Source organism: Furipterus horrens, unplaced genomic scaffold, assembly GCF_987537825.1.
Source record: "Furipterus horrens unplaced genomic scaffold, mFurHor1.1.pri manual_scaffold_11, whole genome shotgun sequence".
Lineage (NCBI taxonomy): Eukaryota > Metazoa > Chordata > Mammalia > Chiroptera > Furipteridae > Furipterus > Furipterus horrens.
Window position 1 is genome coordinate 87,006,631 of NW_028327181.1, and position 27,210 is coordinate 87,033,840.

Below are 27,210 nucleotides of genomic sequence, written 5' to 3' on the forward strand. Positions count from 1 at the left end.
GAGAGACTTGATAATCTGGCTGTTGTGAAGAGCACAGCGCAACAGCATTGCTAAGTCAAGTCCTTTATATATGTTGCCTATTGCTGTGTACCAAATTACCCTGAAACATGGTGGCTTTAAAAAACAGTAAGCATGAATCACATATCTGGGCACAGCTTAACGGGTCACCTCCGTCTCAAAGTCTCTCAGACAGTCTCATGCTAAGCTCACAATGACGTACATACGGCATTTTCCCTTTCTGTCTCTGGATCCCTCGTGTGCGCGGGAACTCTGTGATGTAGTTGGGCTTCCCGTGCCTGGGGAGTTAAATTTGATTTTCTCTCGTCTATCTGTCTCATTGATTTGATTCCTCAGCCAGCCAAAAGGAACCGGAGGGAGGAAGGATTTTTCCCTTTCTCCACAGCATTATCTGGGTAAGCCATAACACGGAATTTGAGAATTAAAATCTGGGGGTTTGCTTTTTAGGGATGTCTTCTAGTGCTTACGTCTTTGTATGGAAAGATCATTTTGCATTGACATCTGTTCATTCATCCAATCATTGAACAAAATACCTGTGTCCTAGGTTCTGGGGAAAACAGTGGGAAACAAAGACAAACAGATACTCTTGTCAGAAGCCTGATAGAAACATAAACACAGAAGTGAAAGAATAAACACAGTATAATAAATCTTAAAAAGGAAACAACAAAGGGTCTGAGAGAGAATGAATGTGGCTGTCTGCCTGTTTGAGACTCTGGCACGGTACACCTGTAATACCGTGATACGAGGTTAGGTAGGAAACACATGTGTGGTTGAGGTTATGTAGTTTTCCAGGCTATGTAAATTAGTTTGAATTTTATCTGAGAGCAATAGGAAGTCATTCTCCAGTTTCAGGTAGGGAGTAATATGATTTATATGAAGTTCACTCTTGCTCATATGTGAAGGATGAATTGAAGGGGCAAGAATAGAAATGGAGACATGAAGATGGCCTGATCCAGATGGTAGCAAAAGTGGAGAGCCGTGAGTGGGTGGATGCTAAATATATTTGGAAGAGTACTGGGGCCTGAATTAGATGTGAGGAGTCAGGGATAGCTGTGCTTCTCTGTGTGGTAACTGGGTGGATGGTTGTGCCAAGCACCGGGAGAGGGAGGGTTTGGGGAGGACTGGATGTGTTACCAGAAGAGGAAGAGGGATGAGGCTGGGTTAAAAAGAACATGTTAAATTTGAGATGCTTGGGAATCGTCCAGGTGGTACTTTATTAGGAATACTAATCTAGAGCTCAGGACCGGAAGTACAAATCCATGCTAGTATTTTAAACTATGGAACCAGATAAGTCACTTGGAGAAACCTGGCAATGGGTCAGGTCAGGTAAATGAGAGCCAGCAAAGGACACTGATAAATGAGTGTTTGAAGAAAGAATGATCAGATAATCCAACACTAATAAAAAGTGGTTACAGCTACACAGATGAGGCAGAGGGGTGAGCGAGGTTTGTCATTTTTTTTAGGGGGCTGGGTATCAAGCATGTGATTTACTCAGAATTCTTTTAAGAAATGTTCAGCTCTGTCAGATGCTGCTCTGTGGTCTAGAGGACAGAATAAAGTCCAGTAAAGTTGAATTGGTGGATCTGACTGACCTCTTCTTTCCTCATTTTTGAGTCTGTTTCCTTCCAGAAACTTTGAAGTCTCCACATTGCAAAAGCTGTGTAATCAGGAGAGCATACAAGGTTCTCCTGCCCCTTGTAAGTTTTTAAGATCTAATTTTTAGGAGATTTTAGCGCTGCTTCTGTGGGTAGAGGAATTTCTTCAGTTTATACTAATTACAGATATCGCTAGAATCTCTGTACCTGCAAAACTCTATAATTTTTATAAATTTAAGTATCTGAATCAATCAGTAACCTTAGTAGCTGTTGGGAGGTGAAACATGCCCGCAGGCTCCCACCTCAAAGGCTTTGTACTTCTTTTCCTCTTTCCCTACAGTGCTCTTCCCCGTGTTTTTCCGTGGCTTTTCTCTAATGTTAAGTTCTCAGAGAAAGCTTCTTTTACCCACCTTGTGAAAAATTGTGCACGATCCACACGCATATACACACTCCCAAATTTCCTTACTTTTCACTGTAGCAGTTATCACTATTGAGTATTTTGCTGTGTAACAACTTAGCTCCAGAATTTCGTGATTTAAAAATTCATTTGATATTTCTCGTGATTCTGTGAGTTAGGTTGGGCAGTCCTGGTCCGGGCTAGCGTGGCTCTTTAGCTAGGCCGGTCTTGGCTGGGATGCCTTTGCTCCACATGGTCCCCTCTGCCTCAGCAGGTTAGCCGGGGCCTTTTTCACACGGGCCGGGGGTTCCAAAGAGCAGTCAGAGAAAACAGACAGGTCCCAGGGCAAGTGCTTTTCAAGCCTGTGCGCACAGAGCTGACTTCAGCGGAAGCTGATCTGCCATCTGTGACCACCCCCCCCTCCCCCCACCGTGCGCACAGGAACTCTGTGCTGTGCTTCTGGCCCCGAAGCTCCGGGGTATGTCTCCTACCGGCTCTGGCGCCAGAGCCTCTCAGCACCTGGTGGTTCCCCTTCCCATAGGTTAGTGTACTTCATGCTTCACCAATATGGGGAACAGTTTAGGCTGGAAATGTATACCCTCATAACCTACTAAGCCATTTTTGGGAGATTTATTGAGATTTTGAACACTTAAATTCTATCCTAACTTGGAGTTTTAATTTGTTGAATTCCCCAAGACTTAGAAAGTTCAAAAAGATTCAGAGAATTTATCTCATATGTTCTCATTCAAATAATGCATCTTCTGAGAACACATTCTTGAACTGCCACAAGCATGTGTTAGATACTGTCTGACTCTGAGTCAGATGATCTGATAGTCACTCTGATATTGCGCGTGGTGTTTGAGTTTTCTTTGGCTTTATGCTGTATCAAAGCCTCACTAGTCAAGATATGTTACTCTTCACTTATTTATTAAGTTTCCAGGAATAAATTGCAATTTCTTAATCTTAATAATTTTAGGAAAATCTACAGCTATTTTGGAGTAGTCTATGACCGAATTTACTAAATAATCCAGTTAAGGATACACACTTCTGAAAGCAAGAAAGGTATACTAATCAAGTTGGCTGCCTTATATGCTTTATATGGGAAAATCTGTTTTATTAGTTTTTTTGTATGTGAGAAAGTGGGATCATTTGGATAGATTATTTTCTGAAGTGGAAGTGTGCTCATTTTATTTTGCAACACAGTGGCTAAGAAAATTAGAATCAGTGGTTTCACTCATCTTACTTGCTTTTCCTTTTCATCTTGTTAAATTCCCCAGTAGCTCTTCTATTACTCAGGGAGTTGCTGTTTTCATTTTCTCCTTAAATGTTTCTGTGTTTCTTTGAAGAACTCACAATAATTTAGTTTCACAGTGTTTTTGCATTACAAATGCAGCTAATGTTTAAAATGAATGGATTATTATAGTCTTAGCACCGATGTACAGCCTACAAAGAACCTTTGTGAGCTGATTTTAGCAGTATTTTCTAAGGACTTCTGCCAGAAACAAACAAAAAAACCCATATATCTTAAGGTCAACCTTTTATTTTGAATGCTTCAGCTGTGTTTAAAATCTGCAAGTTTACAGCCTTTTAAAGCATTTCTTGTATCTAGATATGTCTTCACAATGAAAATTATATTGGATGTCTGAATTATGCTTTCCTGTTTCTACCTTCTCATCTCATCCACAGACCTATAGAGTTTATTTCAACAACTTAATTCTCAATACATGCTGTTAAAATTGATATTACAACACTTCCACTGCACAGTAAGCTCCGTTGGATATCAGGAAGATATTCTAGGTTCCTGTTTGAGGAGAGTTCAGTCCTTTTGGATTTATTCCCACACACTATTCCATCATAGATTTCCAAAATTTATGCTTCTGCGTTCCACCGTGAAAAGTGGCTCTCCTTAAAAATTAGTACTTCCTCTTACCCTACCTAGCTGCATAGGTAGGCTAGAGCCCTTTACTCCATAATGATTTTTAACAAATTGTCCTTTTAGTACTTTTCAAAATGTTTAGATTGATGATAATTCATTTTTGTTATCCAACATAACAAAGTAAGATTTTTCTGATTCTTTGGCTGCTTCTCTGGAAACCAGTTTTGCAAGTTCATGTGTAGTATGTGGAAAACAAGTGTCTGTAAGTGACTACTCAGGGAAGAATTCACTATGATTATTTTGGGAAATTGTGACATTCGTGAAATGGGCTTGGAGAAACTAACATTAAGTGCCTGCTGTGTACCTGTCACTGTGCATGACAGTTATCTATAATTTCTCTTGAAGTAGAGAGACTAAATTACTGAGAATACTCCAAACCAACACACACACAAAAATTAAAGATGACATGAATATAGAAATGGGGATATTTTACAAATGAACTCAAATGCAAAGGCTTAAATTAGTTACTCAAGTCGTGCAGCTAATAAATACATGATGCTGGAAGGATTCTTTTAGCTCCAGTAAATAAAGCAACTTTCAGTTAAGGAGAATAGAATTAGAATAGGGTAGAATGCATTCGGCCTAGGGTGTGGAATACAGACAGGTGACATACCAAGTCCAAGGGCTGCTTGCTCTGATATGACCTGAAGTCCATCAAGATGTATTGGCAGCTTTGGGGAACCAAGTTTTTCTGTTCCCCTATAAAATTGGTCCTTTTATGATGTTGAAAATGATAATGAGTAAGATTAACAGGGTATGTTAATGCTAGCCTGAGTAGTCACTGTTGTGATTTGAAGACACGGGCTGCAAAATACTTAGGGTATATCTGGGATAAAAGACGGTCTGGCTTACGCAGTTTAGTCCACTCAGGGCATCTGGATCTTGGTATAGATGCCACATTTTAGTGTCTGCTTCTCAGCTTTTTAGCTTGTAAATTTGAAGTAGTAAGTGTATATCTGAATGGACACCAGAGGATGGAATTATTCTAACCAAGTTCACAAACCAGAATACCAATTTATTACTATTACCAAGAAAAATATTACTGTACTGTGATCTGGTTCCCCTTGTTTATACTAATCAGTGTTGGATTAGTCTGCTAGGGCTACCATAACAATGCCATAGACTAGTTGACTTAAACAACAGACATTTATTTTCTCCCCGTTTCAGAGTCTGGACATATGAAATTGGGGAGCTGACAGGGTTGGGTTCTGATGAGGCCTCTCTTTCTGGCTTGCAGACAGCTGCTTTCTTGTGTCCTCACATGGACTTTCCTCTATGTGCTTGCAGAGAGAGAGGTGTCTGGTGTCTCTTTTCATCTTCTGGTGACACTGGTTCTATTGGATTAGGGCCCCACCCTTACGATCTCATTTAACCTTAACTACTCCAACTACAAATAAAGTAAACACATTGTTCAGGTAAAGATATGGTAGTGCTGCCATGTTGTGTCTGTATGCAGTTTTATTTAGTCACGGGTGCAAAGCAGAATTATGTACAGTAGTCCCTCTCTATATGGCTGTTCACTTATCGTGGCCTCACTGTATTGCAGGATTTTTAAGAATATTATATTTATCGTGGATTTTTCACTGTATTGTGGGATTTTGCGGTACTGTATACATATGTTGTTAAAGTTATGTAGGTTTAAGAGTATAGAATGTGTTTAAGAATATAAGTAGTGTTTATAAAAGTGTGGAAAAGGTTAATAAGGGAGTGGGAAAGGTTAATAAGGGACTGGGAAAGCTTTATAGTGTGTGGGAAGGGTTTATAAAGCCTTAAAATATATATAAATACTAAAATAAGTGTAAGGTTCCTACTTCGTGGATTTTCACCTGTCACGGGGGGATCTAGAATGTAATGCCCGTGATAAGTGAGGGAATACTGTAATGTATCACTGGATTTTATTTTGCTTTATTAGCTCCTCAAGAGTTATTGATCTATGAAATGGCAGAGAATGGAAAAAATTGTGACCAGAGACGTGTAGCAATGAACAAGGAACAATATAATGGAAAATTCACAGGTAAAGTATGGCAGTTTGGAGGGAGAAGATCTATGGGTTTAAATTATATGCTTTTCACTGGAATAAAATAGAAATATATCTATTATTTGTTATTTTTATAGTAAAATAATATTCTATGTAATAATACAAGGTTCTTATATAAGATTAATTATATTTTGTTTACTCTTCAGAGTAAATTAAATTATGAGTCCGGGCCTGTAAGGTGATTTTTTTTCACAGTGATAGTCGAGGCAGCCTGGCCACCGTCACATTTAGTATTCTAGGTACAAGATGATTATTGTTAATTTTATTGTATGAAAAGTATTTGGTGCCCAATTTCATGATGCTATTTTGTAACTTTAGAGATAGATTATAAATTTACTTATTACAGGAACCCTAAATTATATAATTATCAAAAAAGTCAGAATATGATTATTGTGGATTTATTTCAAAATCTTGAGACAAATTTATATTTTAACCAAATTTGAAATTTGTGGGGTAAATTGCAGTATGTTTGACTCTTATTCATACATATACCCTGAAAATTACAGAATTTATTTATATAGATGATTTAACAAAAATCTTTCCTTTGCATATTAAAGGAAAATGAAAGGTTTTCCTTTTCTGTTCATTGTAATGGATTTCCTTTTAACTTCTAGATTGTTTAGCATCTCAAACACATCACAAATTATACTCCAGTATGGTAATATTATTATAGCAGATATTTTCTTCTATTGGAAGAGGTGTAAGCTATCTGAAACAGTTGCCATATGTTTGCTTTGATCACTGAATGGCCTTGCAGAACACATTTTGTAGCACTGATCTGACTTCTGGGTTACTTTGCCAATAAATTTTACATTGTTTCACTAGGCGTTTCAGGATTAAGAGATAGGCATCGTATATGTCACGGTCTCTCCCATTAGTAGCTTTTACATGTTTTTTTGTCTTTTCAACTAGCACATTTATATATGCTCCCCCTACTGCCTCACCCCCAGAAATTTAAAATTAATGTTTCTATGACATACTCTTCTTTACCACAGGTTTTATTTTTTACTAAATATTTGCCAGAGGTTGTGCTATAACTGTACATGAAGACCTTGTTCTTTATTCAGGATGCTTAGTACTCCATTGTATGAGTATACCATACTAGAATCATCCCTCTGTCCTCTGTTGATAACATTTCAGTTGTTTATAATCTTTTGCTAGGACAAATAATGCCTCATTGAATAAGCTTGTACAAAACTTATTTCTCCTTACACCTAATCATTCTTAAAAATAGAATTATTGGATTACAGGGTACAGTAGGTCCCCTTATTTATGGGGGAAACATTCCAAGAGGATGCCTGAAACCATGGGTAGTACCAAACCCTAAATATGCTGTTTTTCTTTCATGCATTCATATGCTTTATGGCTTCTCTTCGGCGTATCCGAATTATCAGCATCACTAGTCTTGTGCTTTGAAGCTATTATCAAGTTAAATAAGAATTACTTGAACACCAGCACTGTGGTAACTGCAGTAGTCCATCTGGTGACCGAGACAGCTACGAAGTGACTAGTGAGCAGGTAGCAGAGACAGCACGGTCAGCGCCAGATTTCATCGCATTACTCACAACAGTGCGCAATTTAAAACCTATGAATTGCTGATCTCTGGAATCAGACCAAGGCTGACCATGGGTACTGAAAGTGGAACCATGTATAAGGTGGGGCTACTCTATGTGTATTGCAATTTTGATAGATGATGACAATAATAACTAACCTTAATTGTGCCCTTAACTAAGGGTCAAACTTCTGAGAGCTTTACTATATGAATTAATTTAATCTTTATCATGACCCTATAAAGTAAGTACTATTTTCGTCTTCATTTCAGAGAGAGATAACTGAGGCATAGACAGGTTAACCAACTTGCCCAAGGTCACAGGACTAGTTAAGCGCCAAGACCAGGATTTGGAACGAAGTAATTTGCCTTCACATTTTGAGCTCTAAATCACTTTGCTCTACGATATAAGCTAAATTGCACTCCGTAGAGGTGGGATAATGTAGTATTCCAGTAATGTACAAAAGAGAAACTTGTGTCCTAACAGTAAGATAATTGCATAAAAAATGTTAAGAGTTGTCCTAGTGTGAACCACATTGTTTTTTTGAGGTTCATATGCCGTCATTCAAATGTGGGATGGGAAAGTAGACGAATTATGAAAGTGATTGGAAAAAGCGAGCATTTTGTTTTAATTTCCGCACTAATGTTTTTCAGATCCCTCTTCAATGAATGAAAAGAAGAAGAGGGATCGGGAAGAAAGGCAGAATATTGTCCTGTGGAGACAGCCACTCATTACCTTGCAGTATTTTTCTCTGGAAATCCTAGTAATCTTGAAGGATGGACCTCAAAGTAAAGAGTCTTCCATAATCTTTTATATAACTCTTATTTACTAATTTTAGAAATCTTCAGCAAGCTCCTACTCCCTGCCACCTGCTTTATGAAATGGATTGAATTTAGAATGTTATGGGAATATATTTATTTTCCTTTCCTATAGTTTGCAGAAAAATAGGTTAAGGGAACATACTATTGACAGTTGACCGCTATCTCATGTTGAATCTTTTATGCAAAACAGAATACTGAAAACGAGATTTTTTTTTCTGGCTTTGCTTTAAGGAGGAAGACCTGTGTATATTGAATACACTGATTCTTTAGTAGGACAAGGTTCAGGATACGTGGCACTGTTACTGACAGTTTGAGCCAATGAGAAAAGACTGCCAAGAAAATGTGTTCTATCTTGAATTTAGTACTTGTAAGCCCTATTTCAGACATCATAAAGAGGAAGTGGAACTTTTACTTGCCTTATCATTTTTGGCTTGCCTTTCCAAGTTATTACCTATAATATCTTGCATTTTTATTATACTTACAATTAATAAAACATTTTGTAACATTTTTCAGTTCATTTGATCTTTAAAGCAACTCCATAAAGAAGCTAAAACAAGTATATGATTATCATGATTTTTAAAACAAGAAACAGAATCAGACTGGTTAAGTGTCTTACTCCAAGTGCAGTATTTAAGGAACTTGGGATTCTGACCCAAGTCTTCTGACTTGAAGGCCAGTGCTCTCCAGTGTATTACAGTGCTTCTCCTAATTAGAAGTTTGGTGTAAATAAGATTAGTCTTTGGATAAGGGAATAAAATTGAGTTCTGTACCCATGTATCTTCCCTGGACCCCTTCTATACCCCAAGAGACCATAGTGATTAAGGACAAAAGAGCTCATCCCAGAAAGAACTGATCCTGTAGCTGAGCTAAAAAAACCGAACTGCTTTGACAGGATATTGTTTTTGAGAATGATGAATCCTGAAAATGAAACTGAGCTATTTCATTAATTTTTTAAAATATGTTTTTAAGATTATGGCATCGTCAAAACACTGTGGTGTCTTGTTTACTGCTGCTCGCTGTGCTTATAGCTACGTATTATGTCGAAGGAGCACATCAGCAGGTAAGAGGTTCGGTAACTGCGTTTCTGTTCTTTTACCTTTCCGCATCCCAGCTTCAAAATGGGACTCCTGCGGATGTCATAGGGTTTCTACTCTTAATGTTTTTAGGCTTGATTTTGCTTTTTAAATTTATCTGAAAGTATTATTCCATAGATGTATTGAACGTTCCACATTGGCACACAACCTGCCAAGTCTCTTAACCCACCTGCATTCCAGGTGCCTGCCTAAATTTAAGCACAGAGCAAGAATTATTTTTCTGTATAGGGCCTTTTGTTCTGGGGGCGGGGATGTGTGGAAGCAGTGACCAAGCTAATGCTTTGGTGGGTAAGTGGAGAAGGGCATGTCCCGATGAAGACCTGTTAGCCGTGGGTTTTAATCACGCTCACCTGTGATGGTAGCAAGACCACGAGCACACAAAGAGGTAGAGAGGGGGACTTCCGGCCAAGATGGAGGCTTAGACGCACATGCTCGGCTTCCCTCTACAACTAGAGAGGAATACAACTACTTTAAAACAAAAGATAACTAGAAATTCCAGAAAATAAAACTACACGGAAGCCCAACGTATGAAGTTATAAACCAGCGGCGCTCTTTGGGCAGGTAAGAGCAAAAGTGGGCGGTGCTGTTTGCGGCCGCACCAGGGACAGCGGCAGGGAGAGCAATCCCAGCGGCAGGGAGGACAATCCCGGCTGCAGTCAAACCCCGGCGGCTCGCGACCCCAACGCTGGAAGAAGCAGCCACCACATCGCCTCGAACAGTGAGGCCCAGGGGGCAGGAGGACAGATCCCCCGTCTCCTAGCGGAATAACTGTGTGAATCCATCTTGGACCCCCGCCCCCACACAAACCGCCACAGGGCTGCGAAATAGGTTGCGGATCGCCAGTGGACGCTGGGCAGTGACGACAAAGCGCCGGCGAGAAAGGTTGCGGATCGGCGCAGGTCGCTGGGTTGTGACGAGTACGCAGGCACTGCCCCCTATAGCCGGCCCAAGAAAACAAAACGCATCTGTCAAAATGAGGCAGACAACTATAGAAATCCCGGTGGCGCAGCTCACCAGGCAACAGATGAGGAATCTGACAGATGAACAAATAAGAAACCTGTCAGCGGCTCAGTTCAGGGCCATTGTTATCAGGTGGCTTACAGAATTCACAAAAGATCTGGAAAAAGATGAGAAAGAATCGAAAAACACGCATACTGAAAGGAACAAAACCACATACGAGACAGATGGTGAGGAAATAAAATCCAGAGTTCAAATCAACAAACCAGAACACAAAGAAGGAACAAACAGTCAACCAGTGCAGAGAGAAAAAACAGGAAGCAAGGAAAGTGATGAGAGGATCAGAAACCTCTGGGACAGCTATAAAAGGCCCAACATAAGAATCATTGGTTTGCCAGAGGGCGAAGAAGATGAACTAGAAATTGAAAAATTAAGTGAAAATATAATAAAGCAGAACTTCCCTAACTTGGGGAAGGAAACAGACTTACAGGTCCAGGAAGCACAGAGAGTTCCAAAACAACTGGACCCAGGGAGAACCACTCCAAGACACATTATAATCAAAATGTCAAAAGTTAAAGAGAGAATCTTAAAAGCAGCAAGAGAGAAGAAAAGAATCATGTACAAAGGGGTCCCAATTAGACTACCAGCTGACTTCTCAAGGGAGACCCTGCAGGCAAGAAGGGACTGGCAAGAAATATTCAAAGTAATGAAAATCCAAAACCTACAACCACGAATACTCTATCCAGCGAAATTGTCATTCAGAATAGAAGGGCAGAGAAGGTGTTTCCAGGGCAAAATAAAACTGAAAGAGCTCATTAGATCCAAACCACTGTTATATGAGATGTTAAAGGGACTGGTTTAGAAAAAGGAGGATCAAAACTATGAATACTAAAATGAAAACTGCATCACAAGAAACAACAACAGAAGCTAGGGAATTGAAACAAAGGCAAACTAAACAGGCAACAAGAGTGGATAAAGAACTATAGGTATGGGGAGCATATTGGGGGGAGGTCAGCAGGGAGGGGGAAGGGGGAGAGGGAGGGAGATGATATAGGAATTAAGGAGCATGGTAGGAGGGAATGGAATAGACAGAGGTTGAGAAGAACTATATGCACAACTAATGGACATGGTCTAAAAGGGGGGGACAACTGGAGGGAGGGGGGCCACCGGGTGGAGGGGAGAAGAGGGAAGGGAAATTGGGACAAATGTAACATTATAATCAAAAAAACACATTAAAAAAAAAATAGAGAGGGGAAGCCTCGTGCTCCCTCTGCATCTGAGCAGGACATGGTGGGGACCATGAACGTGAGGAATCGCAGTAGATCTGCAGCGAGTGTAACTGAGTGGGGTCTTCCAGCCTTGGTTTTTCTTCAGTACCTGGCAACTGGCCCTTGGGGATCAAGGGAATCATCCTAAATATAGTTACTCTATTTCACGCTGTGGAATGTCCTGAGTCAATAACGCCCTTTAAAAACATACCTTTTCTCCTTTTGTTGTGTTGCCAATCGGGTTTAAGTTGGGGTTTATTTTTCTCCTCTCTGAACAACATTCCGATATTTGCTGGTTCCCAACTTATTTGACTGGCATGTAGGGCTTTGGACTGACAAAAAGCTGTCCCATGAGTCCTTCATAATCAAAAATGGTCTCTTCTTTTTTGACAGATGTAGTATATTTAACAAATGCAGAAGGCTCTTTCATGAGAGCATTACAAGAGCATTTAAAGAGTGAACCCAAAGGGGAGAAAATTGGAACTGTTGTAACAATATAATCAATAAAAAACATTTAAAAAATAAAATAAAAAAAAGAGGAGAGAAAAAAAAAAAAAGGAGAGAAAAGAGAAAATAAAATAAAATAAAGAGTGAACCCTAAGGGATTAGTAAATGAGAACTGTTAAAAAATACAGTTCCAGAAATTTCATATTAAGATTTTTATAATGTAGTTTTTGTTGAACTAAAATGAATATAATGAAGTGTAAGGTCACCATAACGATAAAATTTATTTAGGAAGCCTAATGTATTGTCACTTGTTTCTCTTATGTGTATTTAGTCAAGGTTCGGTGTTTGGGTTTTTGTTTGTTTGTTTTGTTTTTCCTTCTTATTTCCAAAATATTATTTAGAGAAATTTGGGGGTTAGAAGCTTAAGAATGCAAAATAAATTTGACTCTCCATTGTGTGTGTGAAATTATTAGTGACTTACATTTTCCAGGAGAAAACCAGAGGCTGAAAGAAATCCTCCTGTGCTATATCACAACAGCCACGCTCGACCCACTGGTGCCTGTAACTGTGGAAGGAAACAAGCACCTCGAGATGATCCCTCTGATATCAAGGCAGCTAACTTTTATCAGGTGGACTGGATTTTTTTCTTGTTTCTTTTTTTTTCCTTTTTTTCCTGTTAACTACCAATTGAGTAAAATCATATTTTCAGAAGTAAAATATCTAGAAAAATAAATGTGACTGCTGTGTGGTATGTAAACAAGGGAAAGTTATTGACATGTACTTATTTGCTTACTCATTAATTGTTGATCTTTTCTGAATGAAGACTTTTTTTGTGTTATATTAAATGAAAAACTCTATAGCCCCCACCCAACCCCGCCCCGCTCACTTCTTCCTTTATAGCTTCTGGAAGAAAAAGGTTATGGAAAATTGGATTGTATCAATTTCCCAATATTTGCACTAATGCTAGTGTGGCATCAAGATGTTTAATAGACCCTGAAACAGACTGGTCACTGTGCCCTGTGTACTGGTACTTGTAATCTGTTATTGTCAACTGTAATCCGAGTGCCTAAAAGCTATCGATGATTCATAAATTTTGACCTTGTATCTCCCATGCATACCCTTCTCAATGAAAAACATGAAGGACAGAGGTCTTGTGCTATTCTCCACCAGAGGGAACAGCTGCCTCCCTTATCCCCCAGACAAAATACAGTGTCCTGGATAGATTTGTTCCGCCATGGTTGTGAGACCTCTGCTGGACAGAATAGTTTCCATCCAAGCCTAGGGCGTTGGAGGCAACTCTGCCTTATGCACCAAATAAAGCTATTCCTGGAAAGAGAAGTGCAGTTATAATGGGAAGAGAAGGACGGGGAGATGACACAGCTCAAGCATCTGTTGGCTTTGAATATGAAGACTCTTGAGGTCAGAGGTTTATGTGCTCAGGGCCTGACAAAGTAGTGAAAGTACTAGGAAGTGGACCAAAGGAATCAGCTGTAAAAGCCCTGAATAGTGATATGCCCTTATATATGCTGTCATTGTCTCAGGGCGGAGGGCTAAAACCACATTATGCTCAACTTATGGGGCTTTTTGTTGTGGTTCCTGATGCTCCTTTGCAGATATTACTAATGCCTCAGGTGAGAAATTGGCCCTTTCCGTATTCAGAAACAAAAATGCTGTTGCCAGTGTTTGGGTTACTTTTTTTCCTTAATTTTATTTATTGATTTTAGAGGAGGAGGAATGTTGATTTGTTGTTCCACTTATTTGTGTATTAATTGATTATTTGCCTCTTGTGTGTCCTGACCGGAGATCAAACCTGCAACCTTGGCACATTGGGACAACACTAACTGAGCCACCTGGCCAGGGCCTGATGCTTGTTTTGATTGTTTTTAAGAAGTACAGGATAATAGCAAAGTAATTATTTAATTGAGCAGGCCTTAATTTTAAATACTTTTTATACCTAATATTCTTTTTCTTGAAAAATAAATTATGTGTTAATCAGTTCATGCCATCAATTCACATCAATTGACTGAGGCAGAACTTGAAGTTAAAATTTGTAGAAAAGCAGGGTAATATTTGAGCCTAAATAATGACGTATTAGATATGATTAAAATTAGGAGTGTACCCATTACCTACAAATCTATTGTTTGTTTAGGCGTTTACCTTTCAGGTGTTTCTTATTGAAAAATGAAAAAAATAATTCTATTATCTGTTTTTCGGGTATAACCAGGCCCACCACCATGTCCAGTATTCTACCCAGGAAAACAAGAAATCACTTTCCCACCAGATGGCCTCTGGGTTTTGAGATTTCCTTAAACATATGTGACAGAGAGAGAGCCATGTTTGCCCCCGAAGGAAAACGTGCAGTTAATGAGTTACAAGGTGCTCCGTGGGATTCTTAAAGCAGTAGCACAGTAAGTGCGTTCCAGCCAGTTCATTTCTAGACTTGAGCTGGTTTTTGTTTCTGGTGTATACGGAGTTATTGATTTGGTATGTGTATACAGTGTTTTCTTGAACCCACAGCGGGTTTTGTTTACAGAAGCTCAGTATTCGGACAATAATTGTTCTACTGTTCCGTGATAACATTGATATTTATTGTCAGTGGGGCTACAACTCTCTAATAAACATCGGTCATTCTAGAAAAGGACTTAAAATATATGGTTGATACCTCTGTTTTCTCTTGTGTCTGTGCCACTGTCCATAATAAAACATGTTTCTATCAAAACTAAATGTTGCATAATCATGTTGAGCCAAAACTTTGTTACTGCTAAAATTATGTTTTATCTGGGATTTTCCTTAAGATGCTGCTCCTGAAATTATCTTTTTTATTTATTTATTTTTTTTTTTTTTATTTTGGTTTTTCAATTACAGTTGTCCCCTTTCCCCCTAATTTCTCTCCCCCACCCAACCCACCCCCTCTCCCGCAAACATATCCCTCCCCGTTGTCCATGTCCATGAGTCTTTTATACGGGTTCTTTGACTAATCCCTTCCCTTACTTCTTCCCCTTCTCTCCCTCTCCCCTCCCCACTATTGACTGCTATTCTGCTCTTTGTTCTATTTAGTTCCTTTGTTTGTGTTGTTCTTCAGTTTCCTGTATTAGGTGATATCATATGGTATTTTTCTTTCTTTGCCTGGCTTATTTCACTAAGCATAATTCTCTCTAGTTCCATCCATGTTGTTGCAAATGGCAGGAGTTCCTTCTTTCTTTCTGCTGCATAGTATTCCATTGTGTAAATGTACAACAGTTTTTTGATCCACTCATCTACAGATGGGCACTTAGGTTGTTTCCAGCACTTAGCTATTGTAAACAGTGCTGCAATGAACATAGGAGTGCATAAGTTCTTTTGAATTGGTGTTTCAAGATTCTTCGGGTATAATCCTAGCAGTGGAGTCGCTGGTTCAAAAGGCAGTTCCATTTTTAACCTTTTGAGGTAATTCCATACTGTTCTCCATAGTGGCTGCACCAGTCTGCATTCCCACCAACAGTGCAGTAGGGTTCCCGTTTCTCCACATCCTCGCCAGCACTTGTTGCTTGTTGATTTGTTGATGATGGCCATTCTGACTGGTGTAAAATGGTATCTCATTGTGGTTTTTATTTGCATCTCCCTGATGGCTAATGATGTTGAGCGTTTTTTCATGTGTCTATGGACCTTCTGTATGTCCTCTTCGGAGAAGTGTTTGTTCAGGTCCCTTGCCCATTTTTTAATTGGGTTGTTTGTTTTCTTGATGTTTAGTCGTATCAGCTCTTTATATATTTTGGAAATCAGTCCCCTGTCTGTGATGTCATTGGCAAATATGTTTTCCCATATGGTTGGTTTCCTTTTCATCTTGCTGATGTTGAAATTATCTTGAAACAAGCCCTGTTGTTTGGTTTACAATTTTGTTACCTGAGTTAGATTCTTTATTCTTTTTACCATTTTATTCTTGGACTGCTGAAATACCTTATTTTAAATGAGTGCTATCTGAGTTAAATCTTTTCAATCCAAAATATTACACACTTTATTCTTTAAAAATTTCAATACCGTGAAACAATTTTTAAGTGATACAGATCTTATTAATCTATGATGACTCACGAGCATCAACCTGGTAACACTGGTATATCACCAGTTAGATAAATGTGCAAAATGAGTTAACATACCAAAGTTTTAGTGTAATTGTTTATATTTTCCTAAACACATTGATTCTGAAATGCTGGGCAAATAAAATTAGAGATTTTAGTCTTAAAATATATGAAATATAACATTCGCATAATGTCTTACTAATAGTTTAAGGCAGTTATGTAAGTTTTGATTAATAAGTGCAAATTAGCCCTGGCTGGTGTGGCTCAGTGGATTGAGTGCCAGCCTGTGAACCAAAGGGTTGTCAGTTCGATTTGCAGTCAGGGCATATGCCTGGGTTGCAGGCCAGGTGCACAGTTGTGGGTGTACGAGAGGCAACCACACTTTGATGTTTCTCTCTCTTTCTTCCTCTCTTCCTCTCTCCCTAAAAATCAATCAATCAATTAATAAATAAATAATCGTTTAAAAAGTGCAAATTGGCAGTTATAAAAATAGTCATGATGTTATAAAGTACAGTATAGGGAATATAGTTTTTTGGGGGGGTCCCCCTCCTCTGTTCTTGTCTCACTCTCAAGAATTCAGGCGAGAGACAACGTGTGTAGTGGAAATAGCAAGTTTATTTATGAAATACACTTGAGCACAAAGCTGCAAGTGGGCACCCAGCTAGTCTGAGTGTACTGCCTATTGGGGTTTTAGGGGTTTTCTGCTCGTAGCCAGTTTCTAGGTTTCCCCTCCTCCCATCTTCAGACCTTGGGATTAATATACAGTTTAAAAGCCTTTTCCAGATAGTGGAAATGATACTGAAAGATTTTCAAGGGCTCCCCTCCTGCGCTCTCATGTTTTTTTCCTTGTGATTTCTGGAACACCTGGCAATCTTACTGCACCAGACTCAGGACTGCTGAGTTAATGGGTGAGACATGTCTCCCTCCCACTCCCTGCTTTGATTGGCTATCCTGCCAAACAGATCCCTAGAAAATAATTGATTCGATTAATTGCATCATTTTTGCATTTGTGGTATATGATATGTAATAAATTTTATTTATGTTTTAAAATTAACTGACCTCATCCGGGGCTCTTCAAATTCCTCCTCTCTGGTGGTTTGTGGATCATCTACCGATAGCACAACTCCCTGGGGGCATGGTTCAAAATATGCAGATTCTGTTCTGCCAGCTCCAAACTGTGAGTTAATTGTGGGCTCTGGCTGAGAAATTTTTATTTGTAAAGGTAGTAAGTAATCCTTTCATCTGCTAAAGATTAAGAAAAGTTCCAAAGTATATACCATTTTCGGTTAACTTTCTTTTAAGTTGCTCAGTCGTTTATTATTATTTCAAAGCAATTTTAATTATGCTATTAGAGTTGTCCCAATTTTTTCCCTTTGCCCCCCTCCACCTGGTACACCCCTTCCCTCAAGCAATCACCCCGCTTAGTGCATGTCCATAGGTCATGCACTTATGTTCTTCAGCCTCTCCATTTCTTTAATATTCTTAACATCCCACTGTCTATTTTGTATCTACCAATTATGCTTCTTAATCCCTGCGCCTTTTCCCCCATTCTCCCTCTTCCCCTTCCCTGCTGATAACCCTCCATATGAACCACCTATCTATGATTCTATTCATGTTCTAGTTGCTTGCTTAGTTTGTTTTTGTTTTTCTCTTTTTAGATTCAGTTGTTGATAGTTGTGAGTTTGTTGTCATTTTACTGTTCATAGTTTTGATCTTTTTCTTAAATAAGTCCCTTTAACATTTTATATAATAAGGGCTTGGTGATGATGAACTCCTTTGACTTTACCTTCTCTGGGGAGCACTTCATCTGCCCTTCCATTCTAAATGATAGCTTTGCTGGATATAGGAATCTTGGTTGTAGGCCCTTGCTTTTCATCACTTTGAATACTTCTTACCAGTCTCTTCTTGCCTGCAAAGTTTCTTTTGAGAAGGCAGCTGATAGTCTTATGGGAACTACTTTGTAGGGAACTCTCATCTTCTCTTTTGCTGCTTTTAAGATTCTTTATCTTTCACCTTTGGCATTTTAATTATGATGTGTCTTGGTGTTGTCCTCTCTGGGTCCAACTTGTTTGGGACTCTATTGGCTGTTTATTTCTTCCTTATGTTCCAAATCATTGATTTGAACCCTGGCTTCCTTCCCTTCACTGTTGGTCCCCTGTAGGTTTTTCTTTATTTCACTTAGTGTAGCCTTCATTTATTTCCTTATTTATTTGCCATGCTCAATGAATTCTCTGAGCATCCTTATCACCAGTGTTTTGAATTCTGCATCTGATAGGTTGGCTATCTTTGTTTCACTTTGTTCTTTTCGTGGAGTTTTGTTCTGTTTTTTCATTTGGGCCATATTTCTTTGTTTACTCAACTTGGCAGCCTCCCTGTGTTTTTTTCTGTGTATTAGGTAGAGCTGCTTTAATTCCCTGTCTTGGAGCACCTGTTACATTTTAAGGGGCAGAGTGTTAGGTATTGACCAGGGCGGGGCAACCTGTTCCACTGCTTTGTGGCGTTGTATGTTGGGCAGGGGTCTGAGATGGAACAATGCTACTTGCTCAGCACTCGCCCTGTTTCCAGTCACTTCACTCACTTTCCATATATGACTGGTGCCCCTCTAGCTGTTGCCCTGGTGATGGTTCCCTGAGCAGGTGGGTTTGAGTGCTTTCTAGGACTGTGGTGGCCCTCTGAACAGACAGACATGGGTGGTTTCTTCTCCCTCACACCCCCAAACTCACTGGTTTCCACAGCCAGAAGCTATGAGGCTTTATTTTCCCAGAACTGGGAACCTGCACTTCAGGGTCTGGCCTGGGGCTGGGATCACTCCCCAGGTGTCCCTCCCAGCTTCTATCCACCACATGTGAGTGTGGGACCACCCGTTCCACCAGCCGCCACCACTGCCTTGCTGCTCCCTTGCCACTGCCACACCGTGTCCTCTTCACCCCACCTTCCCATTTCTGCCGCTCCTACCGAGCTGGATGAATATTTACTCTTTAAATTCTTAGTTGTTAGACTTCCATACAGTCTGATTTTCTGGCAGTTCTGGTTGTTCTTTGTTTTGAGGTTAGTTGTGATCCTTCTTATGGTTGTGCAAGGAGGTGAAGCGTGTCTACCTATGCCTCCGTTTTGGCCAGACATGTGAGCTAACTTTTTATCAATCGAGAGATGAGAGAAGATTTCTCATGTGCACTCATCACTGGAGTTCAAAACCATTCCTGAGGGGTAGTTGGAGTCTATTAATTTCCTCAAACTGCTGTAACAAAGTACCATAAACTTGGCTTAAACAACAGAAACTTATCCTCTCACAGTTTTGGCGTATAGAAGTCCAAAATTGAAATGTTGCAGTCCAGTGTTTGTGTCCCTCTCCCTCAAATTCATATGTTGAAACCTGACCACCCAATGCAATAGTATTATTTCTTTTGGCAAGTAATTAGGGTTAGACGAGATCATGAGTGTGAAGCTAACATTTACTTCCCTTTGAAGGTCTAGCAAATAATATTTAGGACTGTTAGCTGTGCATATACTGAGATTACAATTTGTGGTTGGGTTTACTTTAAAAAGCACACATGACATTTTATTTTTCTTAACGACATTCAGTCTACCTTGTATATACCTTGTCCTATCTTTACATGAAATTAAGGGTTCTACATCCTTATGTTAATTTATGTCCCCTACATTTTTAGCAAAATGTTTTGCATGTAGCAGTAGCAGGTGCTCATCAAAGACTGGTTGGATAAATGATTGTTAGTAGGTGATAACTTGTAATAGATGAAGTTTTGATCATTCTTCTGTGAGTGCCATAATTCTAAATATTTTGGATTTGAGAAACTAAAACTTTATCTAATTAGATTTTATAGGCAATTCGACCAGTGAATGTTTTGAGTAGCAGACTTAATATACTTTGAGTTGCTATTTCATGTTGCTTGCCAGGCATTTTTGTTCATTGGATGTGGTGTTAACTTGTTGGATGTCTACCTTTGTGAGACATAGTATTCCTCAAGATTAAAATAAAGGGATAATACACTTCGTGTTCTCAACTTTTAGAATATGTCCACTTGCCAAATTGAGTAACAGTGCATGACAGTGAGTTGTCTAGGCTAAACAGCAGTTTCATTAGTTTTTTGTTTTTGTTTTTTTGTGACGTGTATTTCCAGACAATAAAGGCTGGGAAGAAGGCTGTCAGGCAAATGTGCATATGTGTGTATGCTTTGTAAGTAAAAACATTCTAGGGCTGGTTTAAGATACTCCAAAAGCACATAAACAAATGTGGTTGGTGGATTGGAATCCTGCTATGGTGTCAAGGCTAAAAGACTAATATCCTTTATTGGTACTTTATATTCATTCTATAGACTAGAATGATGGTTTAAGTACTAACATACTAAATTCCTAGTATAAGAAATAACTCATTCCTCTAGTCATCTATTGAGTACTTTGTAGCTAATATAGCTGTTGATGGTGCAAAGACATTGGCTGATGTCACTAGCTTAATTTTCTAAAATTATATATTTAAAAAGGCTTATTCACTGGAGATTAAGTGTTTTCCTTTTTTGGAGAAAACTTTAAATGGGTATGTAAAGTACTCCGATGACATTACTGTATGGCTGCCACCTTGTTAATACAAAATCAGAGTCATCTTGCTTTGCATAAGCTAGAGGTACTTGACTGAATAAGGCTTTTATTTATTTTTCTTGTTAAAATTCAAAGTTATTTCAGCCTATAGGTTTTATGACCTATTTTTCCAGTACCTTGAGAAGGCTGGTCTAGAAAACCTATTTAGAATAGCTATTTAGTCTGAAATCAAGCATTTGCTAATTAAAGAAAAATTAACTCATAGTTGAAATAGAATAGTTCTTGCATTTCACTTGTGTGAGCCTGCTGAGAATACTTATGTGGACTTTTGAATTTGGAACCTCTGATGGCTACAGAAACAAAAGCTCTGTTGTCGTCCTGTCCTGGGCTTGAAGAAGCCTGTCTTCCTTTGAATTATGTGAGGAAGGGATTCCATACTGATGCTAAATTTTCAGAAACCTAATTCTAGCAAGAGAGTCATCGCTGCATGAGGCCAATCCTGGAATCAGTTTCCTTTAGAAACCAGTACTATGTGCTAGACACTGGGAATAAGATGCAGCTCTTCTCTCTTGGAGTTTATGGGCCAGACGTTGTGCCAGACAGTAATTTATAAAATAAAATATAAAAAGGCTGTGAGGGAAACTGGGAAAATTGGTTTTTGGAATCTGGATGCATCGCTCCTCGCACAAAGCCTGGGTTCTGTTAGTGAGGAAGAAGGAGAGCTGTGCAGGCTACAGGAACATAGTCCACATTATAACTGAGACCCCTCTTTTTTGTTCATAGCTGGCTCACCCTAGAAGCCCAACTCAAATTCTGCCCCTTTCTACAAGCAGCTTTGATGAACAAAACTGATGCCAACGCTGTCCGACTCCCTGTGATCATCCGTAAAATATGCTGATAAAATCACCTCACTCCTTTTTAAGAAATGTAGTACGTGTAATTATTCTAATATATAATTCCATTTAAAGAATTACAGTATGTATGGAGCCCATGTATACTGTGGTATAAAGTGGGTGTTTGGATATTTTCTAGTTTGCATGATCAGGAAGAGAACAGAATGGAAAATACAATCTCCAAAGCAGTGTTTATCCTGGAACTACTCAATTGAGGCTAGAGAGGTTGTTCAAATTTAACTATAATTCTAATTTGTATTCTGTAGGTGCAGTTATAACCTTCAGATAATAAGCTAGTTCTCATTCATCTTGGGTATTTTTACCCTGTAAAGCTCATGCATTCATTAAGTACTATGAACTTGATCAATTAAAAAGACCTGCTGGATTTGATTTCTGTTCATTATAAACAGTTAAGAGGTGAGACCATCCTCCATCGAAACCCAACTATTTTCCAGGAGATTTGGAAGCAAAAGATCTAATGTGACCTTAAAAATTAGAATGTGTAACTTTTATTTTATTTTTTTTTAGAGATTGCTGTGGACCGCACAACCAACCATGGCAGCAGGCCTTTTATTTCGCGGGCTTTTATTACCTTTGAAAGTCATTCCCAGTTCCTTAGGGCTTTTTGGTAACAACATGAGCCCAAGCATGTCTCCTTTAGGCTTGACATTCCAGTCAAAGGCTTGTTCAGAAAAAGGAACCTCTATTAACAACTGGTCTTATTAGGTCTATGCAAAGAAACTTAAGTCATTACTTACTTGTTTAGAATGCCAAACTCTGGAGAGATCAAATAGGGAGAAAAATATACAACGTGAAGGAAAATCTTTGTCCTAATATTCACTGAACTGGCATTTCGATTCTTCATATTTTCATTTTCCCCCACTAAAAAAAATTTTTTTGTTTGTTTTTCCATTACAGTTGTCTCTCTTTTTTTTTTTTTTTTCCCCTCTTGCTTCCCTGTATCCTGCCCCTCCCTTCCCCCACATTCAGTCCCCACTCAGTTGCCCATGTCTGTGGGTCATTTATACATGTTCTTTGATTTTACACTTCCCCTTCTTACCCCCTTTTCTCCCTCCCCCCTCCCCCCTTGTTACTGTTAGTCTACTCCTTGTTTACATACCTCTGGTTCAATTTTGCTCATTTGTTTGTGTTGTTCATTAGTTTCCTGTAATAGGTGACAGCATAACGTATTTTTCTTTCGTTGCCTGGCTTATTTCGCTAAGCATAATTCTCTCTAGTTCCATCCATGTTGTTGCAAATGGTAGAAGTTCCTTCTTTCTTTCTGCTACATAGAACTCCATTGTGTAAATGTACCACAGTTTTTTGATCCACTCATCTACAGATGGGCATTTAGGTTGTTTCCAGCACTTGGCTATTGTAAATAGTGCTGCTATGAACATTGGAGTGCATAGGTTCTTTTGAATTGGTGTTTCAGGATTTTTCGGATATAATCCCAGTAATGGAATTGCTGGTTCAAAAGGCAGTTCCATTTTTAGTTTTTTGAGGAAATTCCAAACTGTTTTCCATAGTGGCTGCACCAGTCTGCATTCCCACCAGCAATGCACCAGGGTTCCCGTTTCTCCGCATCCTCTCCAGCACAAGTTGTTTGTTGATTTGTTGATTATGGCTATTCTGACTGGTGTGAGGTGGTATCTCATTGTGGTTTTTATTTGCATCTCTCTGATGGCTAGTGATGTTGAGCATATTTTCATATGTCTATGGGCCCTCTGTATGTCTTCTTTGGAGAAGTGTTTGTTCAGGTCCTTTGCCCATTTTTTAATTGGGTTGTCTGTCTTCTTGGTGTTGAGTCGTATGAGTTCTTTATATATTTTGGAGATCAATCCCTTGTCTGAGATGTCATTGGCGATTATATTTTCCCATATGGTTGGTTTCCTTTTCATCTTGCTGATGTTTTCTTTAGCTGAGCAGAAACTTTTTAGTTTGATGTAGTCCCATTTGTTTATTCTTTCCTTTATTTCCCTTGCCTTAGGAGATATATCAGTGAAAATGTTGCTACGTGGGATATCTGAAATTTTCCTGCCTATTTTTTCCTCTAGGACTTTTATGGTATCACGGCTTACATTTAAGTCTTTGATCCATTTTGAGTTTATTCTGGTGTATGGTGTAAGTTGGTGGTCTAGTTTCATTTTTTTTCATGTCCCTGTCCAGTTCTTCCAACACCATTTGTTGAAGAGGCTCTTTTCACTCCATTTGATGTTCTTTCCCCCTTTGTCAAATATTAGTTGACCATATGAACCTGGGTTTATTTCTGGGCTCTCTATTCTGTTCCATTGATCTATATGTCTGTTTTTATGCCAGTACCAGACTGTTTTGATTACCGTGGCCTTGTAGTATAGTTTGATATCAGGTATTGTGATTCCTCCTACTGTGTTCTTCTTCCTCAAAATTGCTGTGGCTATTCGGGCTCTTTTTTGGTTCCATATAAATTTTTGAAGTATTTGTTCTAGGTCTGTGAAATATGTTGCTGGTATTTTAATAGGGATTGCATTGAATCTATAAATTGCTTTGGGTAGTATGGACATTTTAATGATGTTGATTCTTCCCATCCATGAGCATGGTATATGCTTCCATTTATTTGTATCTTCTTTAATTTCTTTCTTCAATGTTATGTAGTTTTCTGAGTACAGGTCTTTTACCTCCTTGGTTAAGTTTATTCCTAGGTATTTTATTTTTCTTGTTGCTATGGTAAATTGAATTTTTCTTTCAGTTTCTATCTCTGAGTTTTTATTGTTGGTGTATAAAAATGCCTTTGATTTCTTAATATTGACTTTGTATCCTGCTATTTTGCCGAATTCACTTATTAGGTCGAGTAGTTTTTTTGTGGAGTCTATAGGGTTTTCTATGTACACTATCATGTCATCTGCAAATAATGACAGTTTTACTTCCTCTTTTCCAATTTGGATGCCTTTTATTTCTCTTTCTTGTCTGATTGCGGTGGCTAGAACTTCCAAGACTATGTTGAATAGGAGTGGGGAGAGCGGACATCCTTGTCTTGTTCCTGATCTCAGGGGGAATGCTCTCAGTTTTTGCCCATTGAGTATGATGTTGGCTTCAGGTTTCTCATATATGGCCTTTATTATGTTGAGGTATGCTCCCTCTATTCCCATTTTGCTGAGAGTTTTTATCATAAATGGGTGTTGTACTTTATCAAATGCTTTTTCTGCATCTATTGATATTATCATGTGGTTTTTGTCTTTCATTTTGTTTATGTGGTGTATTACGTTTATTGATTTACGAATGTTAAACCATCCTTGCATCCCTGGGATGAATCCTACTTGGTCATGGTGTATGATCTTTCTAATGTGTTGCTGGATCCGGTTTGCCAATATTTTGTTGAGGATTTTAGCATCTATGTTCATCAGCGATATTGGCCTGTAGTTTTCTTTCTTTGTTGTGTCTTGACCTGGTTTTGGAATTAGGGTTATACTGGCTTCATAGAATGAGTTTGGCAGTCTTCCCTCTTCTTGTATCTTTTGGAATAGTCTGAGAAGGATAGGAGTTAGTTCTTTCCTAAATGTTTTGTAGAATTCACTTGTGAAGCCATCCGGTCCAGGGCTTTTGTGTGCTGGGAGTTTTTTGATTACTGCTTCAATTTCACTAGCTGTTATTGGTCTATTCAGACTTTCTGCTTCTTCTTGAATCAGTTTGGGAAGACTATAGGTTTCCAGGAATCTGTCCATTTCCTCTAGGTTGTCAAATTTCTTGCCATACAGTTGTTCATAATAATTTCTTATAATCCTTTGTATTTCTGTGGTATCAGTTGTGATTTCTCCTCTTTCATTTCTGATTTTATTTATTTGGGTCCTCTCTCTTTTTTTCTTGATGAGCCTGCTTAAAGGCTTGTCAATTTTGTTTATTTTTTCAAAGAACCAGCTCCTACTTTTGTTGATCTTTTGAATTGTTAGTTTAGACTCTATGTCATTTAATTCTGCTCTGATCTTGATGATTTCCTTCCTTCTACTTGATCTGGGCTTTGCTTGTTGTTCTTCCTCTAGATCTTGTAGCTGTAGAGTTAAATTTTTTATTAGATATTCCTCTAGCTTTTTTAGGTAGGCCTGTATTGCTATGAACTTTCCTCTTAGGACTGCTTTCGCTGTATCCCATAGGTTTTGGGTTGTTGTGTGTTCATTATCATTAGTTTCCAGAAACTTTTTGATTTCTTCCTTGATGTCATTGTTAACCCATTCATTATTTAATAGCATGTTATTCATTCTCCATGAGTTTGAATGTTTTTGAGTTTTTTCCTTGAGGTTGATTTCCAATTTTAAGCCATTGTGATCTGAGAAGATGCTTGATATAATTTCAATTTTCTTGAATTTGTTAAGGCTTGTTTTGTGTCCTACCATGTGGTCTATCTTTGAAAATGTTCCATGTGCACTTGAGAAGTATGTATATTTTGCTTCTTTGGGGTGAAAACTTCTATATATATCGACTAAGTCCATTTGATCTAGAGTGTTGTTCAGTGCCTCCATATCTTTGGTGTTTCTTTGCTTCGAAGATCTGTCCATTGTTGACAATGGGGTGTTAAAGTCCCCTACTATGAGTGTGTTGTTGTCTATATCTTTCTTGGAGTCTTTCAAAAATTTCCTTACATATTTGGGTGCTCCTAAGTTTGGTGCATATATATTTATAAGGGTTATATCTTCTTGATGGATTTTTCCCTTAAGTATTATGAAATGCCCTTCTTTGTCTCTTTTTATGGACTTTGCTGTGAAATCTGTTTTGTCTGATATAAGTATTGCTACCCCGGCTTTTTTTTCATGTCCATTTGCTTGGAATACATTTTTCCATCCCTTTACTTTCAGTCTGTGTAGATCTTTTGTTCTAAGGTGGGTCTCTTGTAGACAGCATATATGTGGGTCATTCTTTCTAATCCATTCAGCTACCCTATGTCTTTTAATTGGAGCATTTAATCCATTTACATTTAAGGTTATTACCGATAAGTACTTATTCATTGTCATTTTTCCCCTTTGTACTCGTGTTCTTCTCTGTCTCTCTCTGTTTCTTTATCTTCTTAGAGCAGACCTTTTAGCATCTCTTGCATTGCTGGTTTGGTGGAGATGTATTCTTTTAGCCTTCTTTTGTCTTGGAAGCTCCTTATTTCACCCTCCATTTTGAATGAGAGCTTTGCTGGGTATAGTATTCTAGGTTGTAGGCCTTTGTTTTTCATTGCTTGGAATACTTTTTGCCATTCCCTTCTGGCTTGTAGTGTTTCTGCTGAGAAATCTGATGATAGCCTTATTGGAGTACCCTTGTATGTTATTAGTTGTTTTTCTCTTGCTGCTTTTAGGATCCTCTCTTTGTCTTTGAATGTTGCCATTTTAATTATGATGTGTCTTGAGGTGGGCCTGTTGGGGTTCATCTTCATTGGGACCCTCTGTGCTTCCTGGACTTGCGTGACTCTTTCTCTCGTCATGTTAGGAAAGTTTTCTGTCATTAGTTTTTCAAAGAGGTTTTCTATCCCTTGCTCTTCTTCTTCTCCTTCTGGAATTCCTATGATACGGATATTATTACGTTTCATGTTGTCCTGCAGCTGTCTTAGAACCTCTTCAGTCTTGTTCAGTCT

The 27,210-nt window shown here is 38.6% G+C and overlaps 1 long non-coding RNA gene across 1 annotated transcript; it reads left to right on the top strand.

Moving 5' to 3' along the window:
• Positions 1–1,617: 1,617 nt before the first annotated feature.
• On the top strand, positions 1,618–21,950 carry LOC149998730 (uncharacterized). Its single transcript, XR_016514100.1, has 7 exons — positions 1,618–1,715; positions 5,859–5,960; positions 8,188–8,322; positions 9,325–9,415; positions 12,612–12,750; positions 14,346–14,529; positions 21,514–21,950. It is a non-coding gene; the product is annotated as an uncharacterized LOC149998730 (long non-coding RNA).
• Positions 21,951–27,210: the final 5,260 nt, after the last annotated feature.